General features: G+C 39.7%; 1 protein-coding gene across 1 annotated transcript in view; it reads left to right on the top strand.

Moving 5' to 3' along the window:
* Positions 1 to 20,028, top strand: part of LOC126469816 (uridine-cytidine kinase) — a 134,159-nt gene that overhangs the window by 98,918 nt on the left and 15,213 nt on the right. The gene's annotated exons all lie outside the window — the stretch shown is intronic.

Here is a 20,028-nt window from a genome sequence, read left to right as displayed (position 1 = left end):
CCCAGGTCGACGGGCACGTGCACCTTCCGCCGACCACTGGCGACAACATCGATGTACTGTGGAGACCTCATGCCCCACGTGTTGAGCAATTCGGCGGTACGTCCACCCGGCCTCCCGCATGCCCACTATACGCCCTCGCTCAAAGTCCGTCAACTGCACATACGGTTCACGTCCACGCTGTCGCGGCATGCTACCAGTGTTAAAGACTGCGATGGAGCTCCGTATGCCACGGCAAACTGGCTGACACTGACGGTGGCGGTGCACAAATGCTGCGCAGCTAGCGCCATTCGACGGCCAACACCGCGGTTCCTGGTGTGTCCGCTGTGCCGTGCGTGTGATCATTGCTTGTACAGCCCTCTCGCAGTGTCCAGAGCAAGTATGGTGGGTCTGACACACCGGTGTCAATGTGTTCTTTTTTCCATTTCCAGGAGTGTATCTAAAAAAGACAACCTTCTGACCTTCTCCATCTCTACAGTAAATCGTATGTTTGGATGCATGCTGTTCATGTGGTAGATCAATGGCTACAGTGCTTCCTAGTCATGTGGTCAAATTAAAAACATATCATTGACATATCTGAAGAAGCAGGATGGATGAAAGGGGAGACGCGGGGTGGGGGGGAGGGGGATGGGACGGCTTACTATTCAATGCTTGCTTGTTCTTCAAAATCCTCCATGGAAAATTTTGCTGTGGCCGGTGACTGTGCCGAACCTGTGGCATTTGCATCAGTCACTTCGTAATAATTTCCACCATACAAAAAATACATGGTCACTAGGGTGCTTCAAAATAATTCTAAGATTTCAGGAGGGAAATGAGCTGCCAGTAGTCTTAACATTTCTTCTACTAGTAGTTTTTTAAACAAGGAGATAATGTAAAGGCTAACCATGACTTCACCCAGGCATGTCTTCATCTGGTTACAAACATTTTAGAATTTTTAATCTGGTGTCTGCAGTGGCCGACTATAGGTGACAATAATTCTGATAAACACTTAGCGACCCTGTATATGGAAGAGCTGACAGTGCTCATGATCGTCCTGAGTGCAACACCATCCTTGTGGACTTGGGCAGAGCATATAACCTGGGTAACCTAGGTGCTTTTGGCCTCAAATTCTTCACAAATTTGTCGGAGTTCTTTAATAGCTCTCCTGTCTTCTGGCTCTGTGTGGGCAAGGGAGCCTGTTTAAGAATCCGCTGAATGAAATCCTCCAATAATAGACACACTTTATTATGTTAATCAGTTGTACTGAGGATAACAATGGCATTTCCCTTGTCAACTGATAAGACAACTAATTCTTCACCTTTGGCCTACAACATCAATCCTTGTCTCTAAAACATGCTAATATTTGACTTTGGGACTTGGCTGTTGCTAAAATCATTTGTAGCAAACCGTACATCATCTGCTGCTTCCTGAGGAAGATGCCACACTGCTTGTTCAATCCTGCTGAAAATCTTTTCCGCTGGTAGTGTTTGTGGAGCTGGAGCAAAATTCAGGTCTTTAATCAACACTGAGATGGTGGCTTCATCAGTTTTCCTGTTGGAGAAATTGATTACAGTGTGGTGAATGCCACTGGACCCAGCAGTTCCTTCATCATGGTTAAGGTGCTCAAATTATTGGACTCTTTTGCTGTTGGCTTGTTCAAATATTTTCATTGATTTCAGCCAAAGTCATGTCTACTCATTCATGGTCCCTTGGTTGAAGAACTGTTGACAGAAATAGATGGCAACTATACAAGGAGCAAACGCTGACATCAAGTTTGTACCTCATTTGGTGTTGTTGTTGTTGTTGTTGTTGTGGTCTTCAGTCCTGAGACTGATTTGATGCAGCTCTCCATGCTACTCTATCCTGTGCAAGCTTCTTCATCTCCCCGTACCTACTGCAACCTACATCCTTCTGGATCTGCTTAGTGTATTCATCTGTTGGTCTCCCTCTATGATTTTTAAACCTCACGCTGTCCTCCAATATTAAATTGGTGGTCCCTTGATGCCTCAGAACATGTCCTACCAACTGATCTCTTCTTCTAGCCAAGTTGTGCCACAAACTCCTCTTCTCCCCAATTCTGTTCAATACCTCCTCATTAGTTATGTGATCTGCCCATCTAATCTTCAGCATTCTTCTGTAGCACCACATTTTGAAAGCTTCTATTCTCTTCTTGTCCAAACTATTTATCATCCATGTTTGACTTCCATACATGGCTTCACTCCATACAAATACTTTCAGAAACGACTTCCTGACACTTAAATATATACTTGATGTTAACAAATTTCTCTTCTTCAGAAATGCTTTCCTTGCCATTGCCAGTCTACATTTTATATCCTCTCTACTTCAACCATCATCAATTATTTTGCTCCCCAAATAGCAAAACTCCTTTACTACTTAAGTGTCTCATTTCCTAATCTAATTCCCTCATCATCACCCGACTTAATTTGACTACACTCCATTATCCTCGTTTTGCTTATGTTTGATGTTCATCTTATATCCTCCTTTCAAGACACTGTCCATTCTGTTCAACTGCTCTTCCAAGTCCTTTGCTGTCTCTGACAGAATTTCAATGTCATCGGTGAACCTCAAAGTTTTTGTTTCTTCTCCATGGATTTTAATACCTACTCCAAATTTTTCTTTTGTTTCCTTTACTGCTTGCTCAATATACAGATTGAATAACATTGGGGATAGGCTACAACCCTGTCTCACTCCCTTCCCAACCACTGCTTCCCTTTGATGTGCCTTGACTCTTATAACTGCCATCTGGTTTCTGTACAAATTGTAAATAGTCTTTCGCTCCCTGTATTTTACCCCTGCCACCTTCAGAATTTGAAAGAGAGTATTCCAGTCAACATTGTCAAAAGCTTCCTCTAAGTCTACAAATGCTAGAAATGTAGGTTTGCCTTTCTTTAATCTTTCTTCTAAGATAAGTCATAGGGTTAGTATTGCCTCACGTGTTCCAATATTTCTATGGAATCCAAACTGATCTTTCCCAAATTCGGCTTCTACCAGTTTTTCCATTGTTCTGTAAAGATTTCATGTTAGTATTTTGCAGCTGTGACTTATTAAACTGATAGTTCGGTAATTTTCACATCTGTCAACACCTGCTTTCTTTGGGATTGGAATTATTATATTCTTCTTGAAGTCTGAGGGTATTTTGCCTGTCTCATACACCTTGCTCACCAGATGGTAGAGTTTTGTCAGGACTGGCTATCCCAAGGCTGTCAGTAGTTCTAATGGAATGTTGTCTACTCCCAGAATCTTCTTTCAACTCAGGTCTTTGAGTGCTTTGTCAAATTCTTCATGCAGTATCATATCTCCCATTTCATCTTCATCTACATCCTCTTCCATTTCCATAATATTGTCCTTAAGTACATCGCCCTTGTATAGATGCTCTATATACTCCTTCCACCTTTCTGCTTTCCCTTCTTTGCTTAGAACTGGGTTTCCATCTGAGCTCGTGATATTCATACAAGTAGTTCTCTTTTCTCCAAAGGCCTCTTTAATTTTCCTGTAGGCAGTATCTATCTTACCCCTAGTGAGATAAGCCTCTACATCCTTGCATTTGTCCTCTAGCCATCCCTGCTTAGCCATTTTGCACCTCCTTCATTTGATGTATCTTCTCCTTAATGATGGCATGGCTCATCTTCCATAAAATGTTGTTCTATGCAGCAGTTCTTATTGATGGTTGACAACTGCAAACTGTGGTATGGCCTTGTCATGACAGCATTATAGAAAAGTCAGATTATTCAGCAGCTGTCAATGTTCCAGGTGCAGCTTCTCCAGCTGCCAAACACTGAGCTCTTTATCTTTAATGTAGAGGAAACTTATATGGCTACAAAGTCATTTGCAATGGACTCCTTGGATAACAAGTCCTCGGTAAACTTGCCATGTGAAATTTCAATAAAGTCCTGAGCTTTCAGTGACTAACTCCATCATCGTCATGGGATCTGGAGGCCTCTGACTGTCATGAAACTGTTGAGGCTCCTACTTTTATATGCAAAGGATATCATCTGGTTAGCTGGATTATATCGTGATGACATCACAGAGATGGTGCGTAATGAGGTGACACCCTATACATCCATAGATTATGTTTGTGCTCTCTATCCAACATTGTTTGCAGCAACATGACTCATATCAGGTGGTAAACTATGAGAAGTAATCCTCTGTCTTCTTTCTTTATCAGGTGCGTGCTTCCATGCATTGCTAAGTGCTTAGCTGGTGTCTCTATTGAAACTTTTATCACATAGCCTGATTTGCACTGCTTCTCTAATCACATATTACATACGTTTTTAACAGAGTCAGACCCGAAAATTTCTTATGGCTACTTCCAGAATATTAAAAATACTTCATACTATCAGGTCTGCAAACTATCACATGGGTGCCGTTGTTCTCAAGTTGTCTTTAAAAGGTTACAACATTTGTTGATTTCAGTACACAAACCATTCAAGCTACACTGGCTGCACTCCAGCAATGAACTCTCATTGAAAGCCAGAGGCATTTTCTATTTTGCGTCACATATATCTGGGCGAGTATGAAATAAGCTGCCCAGTTAAATGCTGATTGATTTTTATTAGTTAAATGCCAAATGATACTCTTAACTCACAAATGATGTGTGTTAATGGATTAAAAAAGTGTGACTTTGGTCATACATGTTTCCTTTATTTTCATGATCATCACTGTATTGTACAGATTGTCAGCAGAGATGGGAATGCCCATTGTTGTCCTGTGCTACTTGCCCTTTGGTAATTTTGTTTATACCAGTTTTTTAGTTGCTTTTCATTGCAATGGATTGTTTTCATTCATATATGTTTCTCATGTGCTTTACAAAGGAGATAATTAATTATTCCTTTTGATGTTAATAAACTGTGTAAAAGAAAAGAACCATTGTTCACTAGTGCAATTAGGATTTCTTACAAGGGAAACTCCCTAGCGCAGCCCCCTCCCCCCCCCCCTCCCCCTCAGATTTAGTGGTAAGGTGGCTCAATGGATAGCCTGTCAAAAATTGCACACAAATCAAACATGAAAACAGGAAGAAGGTGCACTGAACTGTGCAAAAAAGCAAAATAAAAATGGTGAATGATCCAAGCTTAACAAGTGCAAAATTGAAGTAATTTGAACAGCAGCGGCATCGTGGTTGAGTGTTGGTGCTATTGGACTGCCAGTCGGGTGAGCCATATTCAAAATTCCCTTGTATGATTTATTTTTATTTATTTCTTTATTTTTCACAACATTATAAATTGTTTGTCTAGTCATAGAAATGTTTGCTCTCTTTCTGTAGTCTTGGCAGTTGTTATACTATACATAGGTTATAGTATATGAGTCATGTGGTATGACTACATTACCGTCAAAGTAAATGTGGTGAGTAGTGAGAGCAGGCAAGATACCACAAAGACCCCTCACAGAGATGGAAACAACAAATAAACACATGTGAACTATGTTACAAAAAAGGAATTTGAGACTCCAAACTTCCAAAACTGGAACACAACTTCAAAAACATTAAAAACATATGTTTTGACAGAGCACAGAGAAACTGTGTAATTATGAAACTGTTGCGTTCATTTGTTGCAGCTTATGTGACAAACCATTATGTTTTTATCATTTCCTTGGGAGTGATCACATTCACATTCGTACGAACACCTAAATTGGGCGAGGAAGCATTTCTCACTCACCTACCAGACATACAAATTAGGTGTGTCGATAAGAGATTCGTGCCATACGACACACATACTGTTACTAATGCCATGTATGATGTACCAGACATGTTTCCTGGTAGAGGGTTCAGTTGACTTGTCATCTCGTCATCAAATGTTTGCAGCTTCCATTCGAAAGCAGCTTCCTTTCGACTGCTAATAGAGCAGTTGCACAAAATCAGCTGTCATTATAGGCCCCTACACCTCGCTGTTGCAAATGGATGTTACACCACAACACAGACACAAATTTGAATACAGAGAACAGCCAATGCTGGTGCTGCTGATTTGGGCTGCTCAATATTGCACTGTTTCTATTTTCCTTTTTTTTTCACAGTTCAATACACCTTGTTCCTGTTTTCATGCTTGATCTGTGTTCATTTTTTGATGGGCTGTCCACTGGGGCCTCATACCATTAAATCTGAGGGGGGGGGTTTATCATGGGGAGTTTCCCTCATTAGATACAGAAAAACTGTATATGTGAGGAAGCACAAGAAATGACCCTGCTCTACTTCAATCATATAAAAATTGTTGAAATATGTTAAAAAAGTTGATCTCTGTGTGTTTTCAAAAATGAATTTTTCACACAAAAGAGTTAAATGTATATGGAATGTAGTAAAACAAGTCAGAAGTCAATAAATCATACTGAACTCATATTTGGGAGGATGGCAGCTCGAAGCCATATCCAGCCATCCACATTCCACTTTCCTGTGATTCCCCAGTAAATGCCAGGATGGTTCCTTTGAAAGGGCATGTCTTTCCCCCATCTGGACTTGTGCTGCATCTCAAGTGACCTCGCCATCAATTTATTTATTTGCACGTCAAGTTCCGTAGGACCAAATTGAGGAGCAAATCTCCAAGGTCATGGAACATGTCAGTACATAAACTTACAACATAAAAGTAATAACAGATAAAAATAAATGTTCATGAACCTTAAAAAAAGTCAGTCCATAAGTTTAAGTAAACGCTATCAGCAATACAATAAGAATCGGCTTAATTTTTCAAGGAACTCCTCAACAGAATAGAAGGAGTGACCCATGAGGAAACTCTTTAGTTTTGATTTGAAAGCGCGTGGATTACTGCTAAGATTTTTGAATTTGAGTGGCAGCTTATTGAAAATGGATGCAGCAGTATACTGCACACCTTTTTGCACAAGAGTTAAGGAAGTCCGATCCAAATCGAGGTTTGATTTCTGCCGAGTGTTAATCAAGTGGAAGCTGCTTATTCTTGGAAATAAAATAATATTGGTAACTAGAAATGACAATAAGGAATAAACATATTGTGAGGCCAATGTCAGAATACCCAGACTTGTGAACAGAGATTGACAAGAGGTTCGTGAACTCACACCACTTATTGCCCGAACCGCCCATTTCTGAGCTAAAAATATCCTTCTAGAATGGGAAGAGTTACCCCAAAACATAATACCATACGACATAAGTGAATGAAAATAAGCAAAGTAGACTAATTTACGTGTCAAAGTATCACTCTCTTTTGATATTGTTCGAATAGTGAAAATGGCAGTATTAAGTCTTTGAACAAGATACTGAACGTGGGCTTTCCACGGCAGCGTACTATCTATCTGAACACCTAGAAATTTGAACTGTTAAACCTTACTGTTCATTTCTTTCTTCACTAGGCCTCGTAACAAGATAATATCAATAATAATCAAAACTGAAATGTAATAAATGGCAATTGATAGGTGCCATGTATTTTCAATACTCAATTGTTAAACTTGATCGAGAAAATAGTTGAGTAGAAAAATTAGTATGGTTTTTAAAGGCAGCAATTTGCATAAAATTTAGTCTTCTGGAAGTCTTGTCTAGTTACTCATCTGATAATAAGCAAATTGTAAGCTATCCTAAAAATCTTACACTGATTGATTACATTTGCCTTGGAATTCTGTGGAACTGTTCACACAAATAAGTACCATCACTTCTTAAATATTTAAGGCATCATTAACTAAGGGAATTTCTCCCACGTAGAGTAAATATAAAGGTATGGTGAAAATTTCGTGGCTTGCCCATGATAGACTATTTCTTCATAAAAAATACCCTTGTTTTTTTAATGTAGTCTCCTTTTCGTTCAGCACATTATTCCATCATTTTACCAATGAGTATATTCCATTGTTGAAGTGTGATTCTGCAAGGGTTGCAAAATACCCATTTATGGCAGCTATAACCTCTTTCTACGACTTGAACCATTTTATGCCCACAACATTCCTTTAGAAATGTGTATGAGTGAAAAACATAATCTGATGAATAAGGAGTATGTTCAAACAATTCATAGTTAAAATCTTTCCATTTTACCAACTGTCAGGTTATCTTTTTGAGCAAGTACATTGTGCTGATGAAATATGATTACTTTTCTTCTGAAATCTAGGTCTCTTCCCTCATATTTTTTTCATCCTGTTGTTCCAAAAGGTCTTTCAAAAGACTTGGGTAATATTTGACAGTTATTGTTGTATACTTAAGCCTGTCTGGAAAACTTCCATGATGCAGGCATTAATTATGGAAATGTCTAAATATATTAGTTATCTCACATGGGAAGAAAATAAGAATTTTATCAAACTTGCTTTGGAAAGTACATTTTGGAAACTGTACACTATCCACTAAGGAGCTATTAAACCTATATTATCTGCTACTAACAGAAAGGAAAGGTATTAACACACAGACATTGAAACCACGAAGAAATCAACACTTAGGGAATAGCCTGATAATTTTCTGTCCATTTCTCTGTTTTGGGGGCACAAGGACTTATTTACTGTATGTGAAGTCAGGAATTAAGAGGGATAGGTTGTTGTAAAACAAGTCCTGAGGCAATAAAGCTCAGCTGAGAATACAGACAGTGTGGTTCAAGTAGGCGTCTACAACTACATGTTTTGGTTGTCACAAACATTTATTTCAGTACACACACCATTCCAGAGTGAGAGATTCATTGGGAAGAAAGGTCAGAGATAAACACTGTAATAAGATTAATACTATTAGAAATGGATCACTACCTCTGTTTTACATAAATGAGTGTGTATCACAGAAAGCAATTAGTCTGAAGATCACAATTTAATATCCTGAAAAATTACTCAAGTAGATATCCTGGGGATCATTTTTATGACAGCTATGTGGTATGAGTAAGTTTACAGACTATTTATCCACAGTTCTATTTCTGTGTGGTTGTATTCTGACCAATTGTAGATGAGTACATTTTTCATTTTAAGAAATCCTTTAGTAATAGAAGTAAGAAAGTAACTCTTTCACATTATATAAGCTACTGTTTTCTGAATAAAATCTGTTCTACAGAATAATAGTAAGTAATATAAGCTACAACTTTCTAAATAAAAACTCTCCTATAGAACAGTAGTAATTGCAAGCAAGAAAAGCATTATACAGGGTGAGTCAGGAGGAAAGGTACAAGTTTTGATGCATAATAGTATTAGTGTATCTGAACAAAAAATGTCAGTTGGGCATATGCCCTTTTCCGAATGGTTTCTGAGATATAACACATTTAATGTACATTCTGTTTTATTTTCTGTATTTTCAAACATTGTCATTGTTTACAATGTAACACAGTACTGTAGAGGAAGTTGAGTCATACAATTTGATTGGGACATTTGTGGTCTCGTAAATCGGGAGTCTATCTGTAATTGGCCTACAAAATCTACCTAAGTTACAGCGCACGCTCGTTGTGCAAGATTTTGAATATTCTCCCACTCTCTTCACAAAATCTATTTGTCCTAGAGAAAAAAATGAAAAGGTCTTTTTTTGTAGGAAATCTGACATAGTTTAATTTTGTGCTGCAACACACTATTGTTGGAGGGAGTGGTTTTCGAGTTACTGAAGAGAAAATGTACAAAAGTGATATTAAATGTGTTCTATCTCAGAAACCATTCAGAATAAGGCAAATAGCCATATAAAGTTTTTTGTTCAGAATTATTAATACTGTCACCCCTCAAAGCATGGACCTTTCCTCCCGACTCACCCTGTATGTCACTATGTACATGATCAAAGATTTTGGTAGCGACATTATTCTCCCTGTTCTGAGCTAAAGTCACTCTTAACAGAGAGTAAAGAAGGTCAGTTTTTTCTTATACTGTTGTAATTATGGATGTCATTATCCTTTCTGAACTTTGGAAGGCACTTGTATCAACTTGGAAGAGAATATTTGTAATGTGATGCTGGAGTTAAATACTAAACTCCACAAACAGGTGTGTATATGATCACACATCATTCTTGCTGCACACTTTTGAGTGATGTTGCCTTAAAGAGTTACCGAAATTGTAATTCCATAGCAAATTATTAATAGCAAATTATTAGTGAAAGAAAATAAGCAAAGTATATTTACTAGTTGACCCAGAAGTAGTCCACTGCAACCATGGCTGAAACATTGGTTTCATGAGTAGTAGTTTGTTATAATAGGATGCAGTACCATACCTAGAAGACTATTATGTCAACTGACTCTGGCCACAGAAGCATACACAATTTTAAAAGTATATTAGTGCTTAGTTTATGTTTTTCACAAAAGTGAGGGGACTTAGTATCTAAAAAGGATCCATAGTACATTACTCTGTGTGTGTGTGTGTGTGTGTGTGTGTGTGTGTGTGTGTGAATATAAAGAATGTTTCTGTGATGATATGATCTTTCAAGACGCTGGAGAAGAGCAAATATATCAATTTAAGGTAGGGAATCCTGGTTGAGAAATGACTTAGTTGATTCTGTTGAAAGTTCTGTTATTAATGTGCTCAACGTGTGTAAGGTGCTACATTCACAGCAGTCGTTCAAAGTGGTGTTCCCCAGCACCTACACAGGTATGATATTCTTGCAAAAAGTTCTGTTGTACCAGTTTTAACAACCCAGTGCTCAAAAAATGTCCCAGATAGCAATAATTTTTGTGAGGTGATCCTCTTCAGCCTCAACAAGAGTTTCTTAGACAAGAATTTTCACATGAACCTGTGAGGAGAAGTCAAGTCGAATCAGATCATAAGAAGAAGCTGGCTATGAAATGGGACTGTGTTCATGATCAGTGTATGCAAAGTGAGTTGGGGCTCCATCATATTGGAATCAGAAACATGCAAGAAGATCACTTCCAAAAATACAAAACATACATCTCTTCAAAAACACTGCATGCCAGTGTAAGTAAGTGAGAAAATATGAGGCTGTTAACCGATCATTGACTATACCCAGAAGTTCACTGCAAATCTATTTGGAACACTGTTCACAATTACTGGATGTGAACTCTAAATGATCTATAACGACTTTGAAGCACTCTCTCTCTGGTGAAATGGGCTCCCTTCGAGGAAAGTATATATGATGGAAAGTGAGGATAAACTCTTCTATGATGCAGCACTCATTAACTCAACACAATTCAAGGTATACAGTCATCAGAAGTTCAAGCTTGCACTTTCAGTGAATGGTAGAGGAGTAGCTGCTGTTCTTGCACTACTTTAGACTTACTGTTGTGCACAGTACCCAATTCACATGCAACTGTTTGAGTACTGACTGAAGGGTCCTCATCCACATGAGGGACCATTCTTCTGAACTGGGAGTTAGTACAGTTCTTTGTCCACCTTGGTCATTGTGTTGTAGTACCACTTGCCCTGTCTTCCTTATCTGTAAGTCTTTGGAACATGTCAGATGTCTCCCATGTAGATACTTCCTCTGATATGATCTGTCAGCTTCCTTACATTTGCTCATGTGCACATCAAAACCACGTCTTCTGGTGGTGTAACTGGGTGCAATGCTTTTCAGTTGGGCTACTGGACTTTTGCTTGAGTTTCTTGGCCACAACATACATTATGTACAGAGACATGATTTGTCAGCCCTCTCATATTAGTAACTATGTTTTGTTGCACCATATTAACAGCAATGTGTAGGGTTTAATATTCAAGTGGCAAAGTTATCTTTCAAGATGTTTGGCTTCTTCAATTTGGACTCAGTCATTTACAGACCATATTTCCCTGTCCCAAATTGATACATTTGCTCTTCTCTCTTATCCATGCACATTTGTATCATCATCACAGAAATACCTTCATACAATGAAAATTCTGAAGACACTACTGTAGTTATAAATTCTTGAGCATACATTACTTATTTCTTACTGGTGTTGTACTCTTTTATATGCAAAACTTAACGTGCTGTTTTTTCTGAATGTTCATTTGCCAAAAAAGGCAATAATTATTTTATTTTGGTTGACTGATTTTAACAACCATATCATCCATAAGAAGAACTGATTCTATTTGTTGGAAAAGATAGATTGCTTCTTACCATAAAGATAACACACTAAGTTGCAGACAGGCACAATTAAAAGACACTTGCACATGAGCTTCAGACATAGCCTTCATCGGAAAAAGAGAAACATACACCATTCATTCACACAAGCAAGCACATCTTAAGCACACACTACTGGTAACTCCAGTGGTATGGACTAGAATGCAATTATCACATACATGGGATGGTAGCAGTAATCTGAAGGGGGCAGAGAAGGTGAAGGGGAAGGGATAGCAGTGTACGGGTGGGGGAAGAGAGGAGCACTGTCTGGTGGAGTGTGCAGGCACTAGACAGCATCAGGAGGTTGTGGGGCAGAAAGTTGGGGAAGACAGAGCAAAAAAGGAGAGGTACAGGGAAAAATGGGTGTGTGAATTGGCAGAAGGTAGCAAACAAAGAGTGTAGGAGACATGTACAGGGCTATTACAAATGATTGAAGCGATTTCATAAATTCACTGTAGCTCCATTCATTGACATATGGTCACGATACACTACAGATACATAGAAAAACTCATAAAGTTTTGTTCGGCTGAAGCCACACTTCAGGTTTCTGCCGCCAGAGCGCTCGAGAGCGCAGTGAGACAAAATGGCGACAGGAGCCGAGAAAGCGTATGTCGTGCTTGAAATGCACTCACATCAGTCAATCATAACAGTGCAACAACACTTCAGGACGAAGTTCAACAAAGACCCACCAACTACTAACTCCATTCGGCGATGGTATGCGCAGTTTAAAGTTTCTGGATGCCTCTGTAAGGGGAAATCAACGGGTCGGCCTGCAGTGAGCGAAGAAAAGGTTGCACGCGTGAGGGCAAGTTTCACGCGTAGCCCGCGGAAGTCGACGAATAAAGCGAGCAGGGAGTTAAACGTACCACAGCCGACGGTTTGGAAAATCTTATGGAAAAGGCTAAAGCAGAAGCATTTCTTAAACAGGAGATTGGAAAACCGATGGATCGGTCGTGGTGGAGATCATGATCAACAATTCATGTCATGGCCTCCACGCTCTCCCTACTTAACCCCATGCGATTTCTTTCTGTGGGGTTATGTGAAAGATTCAGTGTTTAAACCTCCTCTACCAAGAAACGTGCCAGAACTGCGAGCTCGAATCAACGATGCTTTCGAACTCATTGATGGGGACATGCTGCGCCGAGTGTGGGAGGAACTTGATTATTGGCTTGATGTCTGCCGAATCACTAAAGGGGCACATATCGAACATTTGTGCATGCCTAAAAAAACTTTTTGAGTTTTTGTATGTGTGTGCAAAGCATTGTGAAAATATCTCAAATAATAAAGTTATTGTAGAGCTGTGAAATCGCTTCAATCATTTGTAATAACCCTGTATTTGGAGGAAATGATAGGACAGAGGGGGTGGAAACTGTTGGGTGGAGGGTGTGGAGACAGTGCGTTACCATAGGTTGAGGCCGGGATAATTATGGGAGCAGAGAATGTGTTGTAAGGATGACTTCCATCTGTCCAGTTCAGAAAAGCTGGTGGTGGGGGGGAGGATCCAGATGGTTCGGCTAGTGAAGTAACCATTGAAATCAAGGCTGTTATGTACAGTTGCATGTTGTGCCACAGGATGGTCTACTTTGCTCTTGGTCACAGCTTGGCAGTGGTCATTCATCCTGTTGGACAGCTGGTTGATAGTCATGCCAATATAAAAAAGCTGATCAATGATTGCAGCAGAGCTAGTAAATGACACAGCTGCTTTCACAGGCGGCCTGGGCCCTGATGGGGTAGGATAAATCTGTGACAAGACTAGAATAGGGAGCGCTGGGTGAGTGGATTGGGTGATTCTTGCACCTGGATCTTCTGCAGAAATATGATCCTTTTGGAAAGGGGATCCATCCCTATGCCACTCCCAATCCCAGCCCATTGCCACAATGATCATATCCCTGTGGAAGACCGAGGTGCAAGACTTGCCCAATCCACCCATTCAGGTCTTCCTCTTCCAGTCCTGTCACAGGTTTATCTTACACCATTAGCATTTGGGCCACGTGTGAAAGCATCCATGTCATTTACGAGCTCTGCTTCAATCATTGCACAGTTTTTTTTTATTGGTATGACTACCAACCAGCTGTCCATCAAGATGAACGACCACTGCCAAACTTTGGCCAAGAGCAAAGCAGACCATCTTGTGGCACAGCATGCAGCTGAACATAACATCATTGATTTCCATGGCTGCTTCACAACCTGAGCCATCTGGATCCTGCCCTCCACCACCAATTTTTCTGAACTGTGCAGATGGGAGTTATCCTTACACATTTGCTATTCCTATAATTGTTCCGGCCTCGATCTATGGATCTGTGGTAACATACTGTGCCCACACTCTTCACCCAACAATTTCCACCCCCTCTGTCCTATTATCACCTCCTCCACATTCCCATCTCCTACACTCTTTATTTGTCACCCTCTGCCAATTTCCCCACCCACCTTTCCCCACACCTCTCCTTTTTCACTCTGTTTTCCCCACCTCCCTGCCCCATAACCTCACAACACTGCACCTGTTGGCATTCTAGTCCCTGCACACTCTGCCAGATGGCACTACTCTCTTCCTCCCACACATACACTACCATCCCTTCCCCTTCCACTTCCCATCCCCTCCAGCCTGGTGCTACCACCCCATGTGATAGTTGCATTCTGGCCTGAGCTGCCATAGTTTGTGGTCATGTGTGCATGAGGTGTGCCTGCTTGTGTGAAGGAATGGGGTGTGTTTCTCTTTTTTCAACAAAGGCTGTGACTGAAAGCTTATGTGTAAGTGCCTTTAATTGTGCCTGTCAGCAGCTTAGTGTGTTATCTGTACAGTAAGTAGCAATCTATCTTTTCCTACATTGTTGACATTCCTACCTGGAGTTTCCATTGGTTCTAGAGGGAAACATTCCTTATGGGAAAAATATATCTAAAAACAAAGATGATGTGACTTACCAAACGAAAGTGCTGGCAGGTCGATAGACACACAAACAAACACAAACATACACACAAAATTCAAGCTTTTGCAACCAACGGTTGCTTCGTCAGGAAAGAGGGAAGGAGAGGGAAAGATGAAAGGATGTGGGTTTTAAGGGAGAGGGTAAGGAGTCATTCCAATCCCGGGAGCAGAAAGACTTACCTTAGCGGGAAAAAAGGACAGGTATACACTTGCACACACACACATATCCATCCGCACATACACAGACAGGGTCTGCTTGTGTCTGTGTATGTGCGGATGGATATGTGTGTGTGTGCGAGTGTATACCTGTCCTTTTTTCCCACTAAGTTAAGTCTTTCTGCTCCCGGGATTGGAATGACTCCTTACCCTCTCCCTTAAAACCCACATCCTTTCGTTTTTCCCTCTCCTTCCCTCTTTCCTGACGAAGCAACTGTTGGTTGCGAAATCTTGAATTTTGTGTGTATGTTTGTGTTTGTTTGTGTGTCTATCGACCTGCCAGCACTTTCGTTTGGTAAGTCACATCATCTTTGTATATATATAGAGGGTGCATTGTGAGCAGTTGTTGTTCAAAAGATATGTGGCGTGAATGGTGAAGAAGATGAAGGTTTATATATGGAGTAAGGAGAAGGAGGAGGTTTATAGGAACACATGAACTTCAAGTAAGTCTACAGGTGCAAGGAGGACTAGTGCAAACTTGGACATCATGTTCAAATTTACAACTACTCCTGCAGGTTTCACATTAATTACAAACTTTCGCTAACACTACTTGAGTTCCTAGGAACTGTTACAGTTCACACTTATTCTCCAATGCAGACTACTTACAAAATTATAATTTAGATATCTTTAATATTCACATATGTCTCTGAATTTTTTGACATGAAACAGTTTCTGATTAGATGTTAGGAGTTATAACAGATGGCACAGTTCATTCTAGTCAATTTTCCAAGACATTAGTGATATCCAAGATGCTGGGAACCACAAGTTTTCAAAATAAGTTCACAGGTGTGCTACACAGGTAAAGTTGCTATAGAAGAGTAACTGTTCAGACACAGCAGCTCAAATCTTTGTCTGACTCTTCAGATTTAGATTTTCCATGGTTTCTCCAATTTCTTTGGAAAAGGAATGAGTGATTTATTACCTCATCCTGGATTAGTTTGATTTGCTGCTCAGTCCGTAATGACCTATTTGTTGGATGGGCTGTAAGCTCTAATCTTCCTTCTCATACCAATCTCTTCATAGTTGGTGTCCTGATGCAGTGCTGCTCAATATCATTGGTGCAGTCTCTTCTCCATCTCTACTTTCCTGATAATGCCCTCTCCTTAGAAAATGGAAATAGTAGCCAGTGACAGGCATAAAATTTATTGAAATAAAAGTGCAACTTTGGTTTTCTGCTGAAGGATACTACTGTTGAAATACACAATGTGTTGTGTTTCTTGAAGTTTTCCCAGGAGATCCAATATTCCATCATCTGTGAGGCATACATCTGGCATATTATTAATTCTTTTACTGATATTTTGGATGACGATCTTACAGTCATTCACCTTGAGAATGACTGTAAGGGTGTCAGCGGAAATATCGGAACAAGAATTGATAATATGCCAGATGCACTTTTTCTGGAGGCAGCTGGTGTCCTATTATATGAATTCATATAATCAATTTGTCTTCTTGGGCAGTGAATCCACAACCTTCTGTGCTGATGCACATTTATGTTTGAAATCCGGTGGGAATCTAAAAATTAGCATGCGTAGAAGACATGGCCAGGGACTGCAGATAGTAGTGCTAGGTGGGAATATGTGTCGAGCAGGGAGCATGCTGAGATATTCCATGCGTTTGCAATAACCCTGTGTCTAGGTGGTACAGTTGTTAAAGCAACTGGCTAGTAAGCAGGAGATCCAGGTTCGAGTCCCAGTCCAACGCACATTTTCACTTGTTGGCGCTGAGTCCATATAAAATCCTGATGCAGCTGATATCATTAGTTCCTTTCCTTCTCTTTCCTTTCTTTTCTTCCCCCCTCCCTCCTCCCCCTTCCCTCCCTTCCACCTTCAGTTTACATAGTTGGTATCTTCTCAAAAATTACTGAATGGATACAAACCATTGACCATAATGTTTACTGAAGGTCAGCTAAACTTTTCAGTTGGGAGTCTCAAACCACTAAAAAAAATTTTTCTATAATTTTTCATGGTAATTGGCAGTTTACTTTGATTTAAACAACAACATTAGGCTTACCTTTTTTTTGGGTCTAATCCAGGATATATTTTTGAAATTACTTAGAAGTCTGAATAGTTTATTGAAACATTAAATTTGATTTATTAGGTTGTGTTTTTCACTGGAAGCAGTATAAAAAAAAATCAACTTTTCTGCAAGTTAACAATATTCCACTCACTGCAAAAGATACTGACTCGAAATTTGACCAGTTTCACCTGACACTTTAACAAAATTTAAAAGTTTAACTCGAATTCCGTCCTCCACACTGAAATACCTTGTAACAACCAGAACAATTATTTTCACCTCTGTTCGAGCTACTCATTTTTACTGTTACATAATTAATGTTTTCCAAAGAATGCAACAGATTATCAAATATAAATGGTGAAATAACGCAAACAATAATTACTTTAGTTTCGTTTCCATCAGATGAACATTTTGGATCACATAACTTTTTAACCTGTTTAGATTTTCAGTCTGATGTTTTGAAACTGAGTTTGTGTGTTACAGTGTGGCATGAAAATGTAGCTTCTTTAGGAACACACTCCAGATCAGCATCTTTGACATTCCAAAAAAATCTTTTATGTTTGCATTAATAGTACTTCTACGTTTACCTGTTTTCATGTGGTCTTTAATATCAACCTTCCTTTATGTGCAACACAAAATTCTCCAGTACATAGTGTGCAATAAACATGTTCATCGTCACTGCCAGTACACAATTTCAAAAATTTATATTCCTGTTGCACATTAACATTAAAAACACAGTTTCTTTTAGCCATTGCTAAATAATGGGGCAGAAAACAAGTAGAGGTAAAATGATCGAAAATGTTTAGACAAGTTAATTCTCACCCAAAAACAACAGAAACTCTTTGCCCCTGTTGTATTGTGACATGACTAAGTGAAAAGTTGTAACAGAACAGGTAGCCATGCCTAGCTATTGATGTCAGTGATTGCTCCAAGGTAGGCTGAGAGAGGCACAGCCCTAACAGAATGTTTAAAAACATGATATTGAACATATAGGTCTAAAATAAAGCAAAATCCTCGCCAGTTGTAAAATTCTCAAACCCCAGACATATTCGCAACCCCAGACATTACCCAGGACAGCACTAACAGTCTAGGACTGCCTGGGCCAATCCCAAACATGTGGTGAGTCTAAACAAACACCATTTTCAGTAACATGGCCAATGTACTTGCATGAATAAAAGTTAATCTACCACTTTTTTATTGCATACTTGCAAAATTTTGAGTACTGGTTGTAACATTTGGAGTTCACATGCCTGAAGTTCACATGAGGACAATAACATGAAGATTGGTTTACAAATTTTGTGATAAGGTCTAGACTTTTGGTGTTGTAGTTGTTCACTGAACTGCCTGGGGTACTGCATCTTGCCACACCTAATAGTAGGTATTTCCTCTTGTGGGCAGAGAGACAGTGCAAGTGTGTGTGGATGCGTGTGGGTGGAGGGTGGGATTGGGAATCACACTCATCACTATACTGAGAGAAATTCCTTAGGACAGTTTGTATGGCCCATTGGTATCTCACATCCATGACACACCTTACCCAGTGGTTTCATTATGTACAGAACAATTCTTGTACTGAGCAAGAAATCTCATGGGCTCTTGATTTAATTCTTGAGCACACTGATGCAATTGTTACATCTAGTGCTTTGAATGCTGCACATATTCATTATAGTTATTTCTGGGTCCTTTGGCATTCTTTTGAGGAATTTGACATAGATTGCAAATTCATCCAATAATTAAATAAATCAGTCAATAAATACATAAATTCATGTGGTTATATCCCTAATGGTACGATGTGGTGAGCAGGCCACAGTGGCTGAGCGGTTCTAGGCACTTCAGTCCGGAACCACACAGCTGCTACAGCCCCAGTTTCGAATCCTGCCTCGGGCATGGATGTGTGTGATGTCCTTAGGTTAGTTAGGTTTAAGTAGTTCTAAGTTTAGCGGACTGATGATCTCAGACGTCAAGTTCCATAGTGCTTAGAGCCATTTGAACCATTTTTTGAATGATGTGGTGGGGGTTGTATACAAAAATGGCGTATTCCATGTAGCGATTCTCACCCTAATGAGTCCTTTTGATTTAGTGTTGTAGTTATTCCATCAGTGTGGAGTATTTACTCAAAGGAACTATTTGTCTGTGAATTGTGTACACTGGTCTGAATCTTTTGGAGCAGAAGGTACATAGCTGTTTCTGTGTCACACAACAGGTCACTTCCATGGTCACTTAGAAAAATTGAGGGTATTTCATACCACAATGTTTATTTTTTCCCACAAATGTTCAGGCAACTGTTCATGTAACTTGCTATAGCATGAGATCTGCTACTACATATTTTCTTAAAACTGTCTGGAAAGTGAGAATGTAGCATTTACACTTAGTGATTTTTAAGGATCCTATGATATACATTATCCGATCAAAAGTATACAGACATCTATAAGTGGACATTAATATGGGGTGTCTATGGTTTTGCTTTATGACAGCTTGAACTCCACTGGGAACTCTTTCGCTGAGGTGTCTGAATGTCTTTGGAGGAATGACAGCCCATTCTTACTCAAGAGTGAAAACCATAGAAGGTAGTGATGTTGGATGCTGGGGTCTGGAGCAAAGATGACATTCTGACTCATCCCAAATACATTCCATCAAGTTCATGTTAGGACTCTGGGCAGGCCAGATCATTTCACGAATGTTATTGTTCACAAACCATTTCCTCACAGATGCTGCTGTATGACAGGTTGGTATTTCATGTTGATACAAATAACTGTCATCATCTATAAAATGTTCCTTTACTGTACGCAGTACAAAATGCTGTAAAATGTGTTCATAATCTTCTGCACGTAGCATTTTCTTAAATGCAGTAAGGGAACCACACCCTAACCATGAAAAACACCTCCATTCTGTAACACCACCTCCTACATAGTTCACTTTTGCCACTACACAAGATGGCAAGGTAACATTCTCCAGG

This window comes from Schistocerca serialis, chromosome 3, assembly GCF_023864345.2.
Source record: "Schistocerca serialis cubense isolate TAMUIC-IGC-003099 chromosome 3, iqSchSeri2.2, whole genome shotgun sequence".
NCBI lineage: Eukaryota > Metazoa > Arthropoda > Insecta > Orthoptera > Acrididae > Schistocerca > Schistocerca serialis.
Note: the sequence above shows the minus strand (reverse complement) of the source record. Positions and strands in the feature narration are given on the sequence as shown.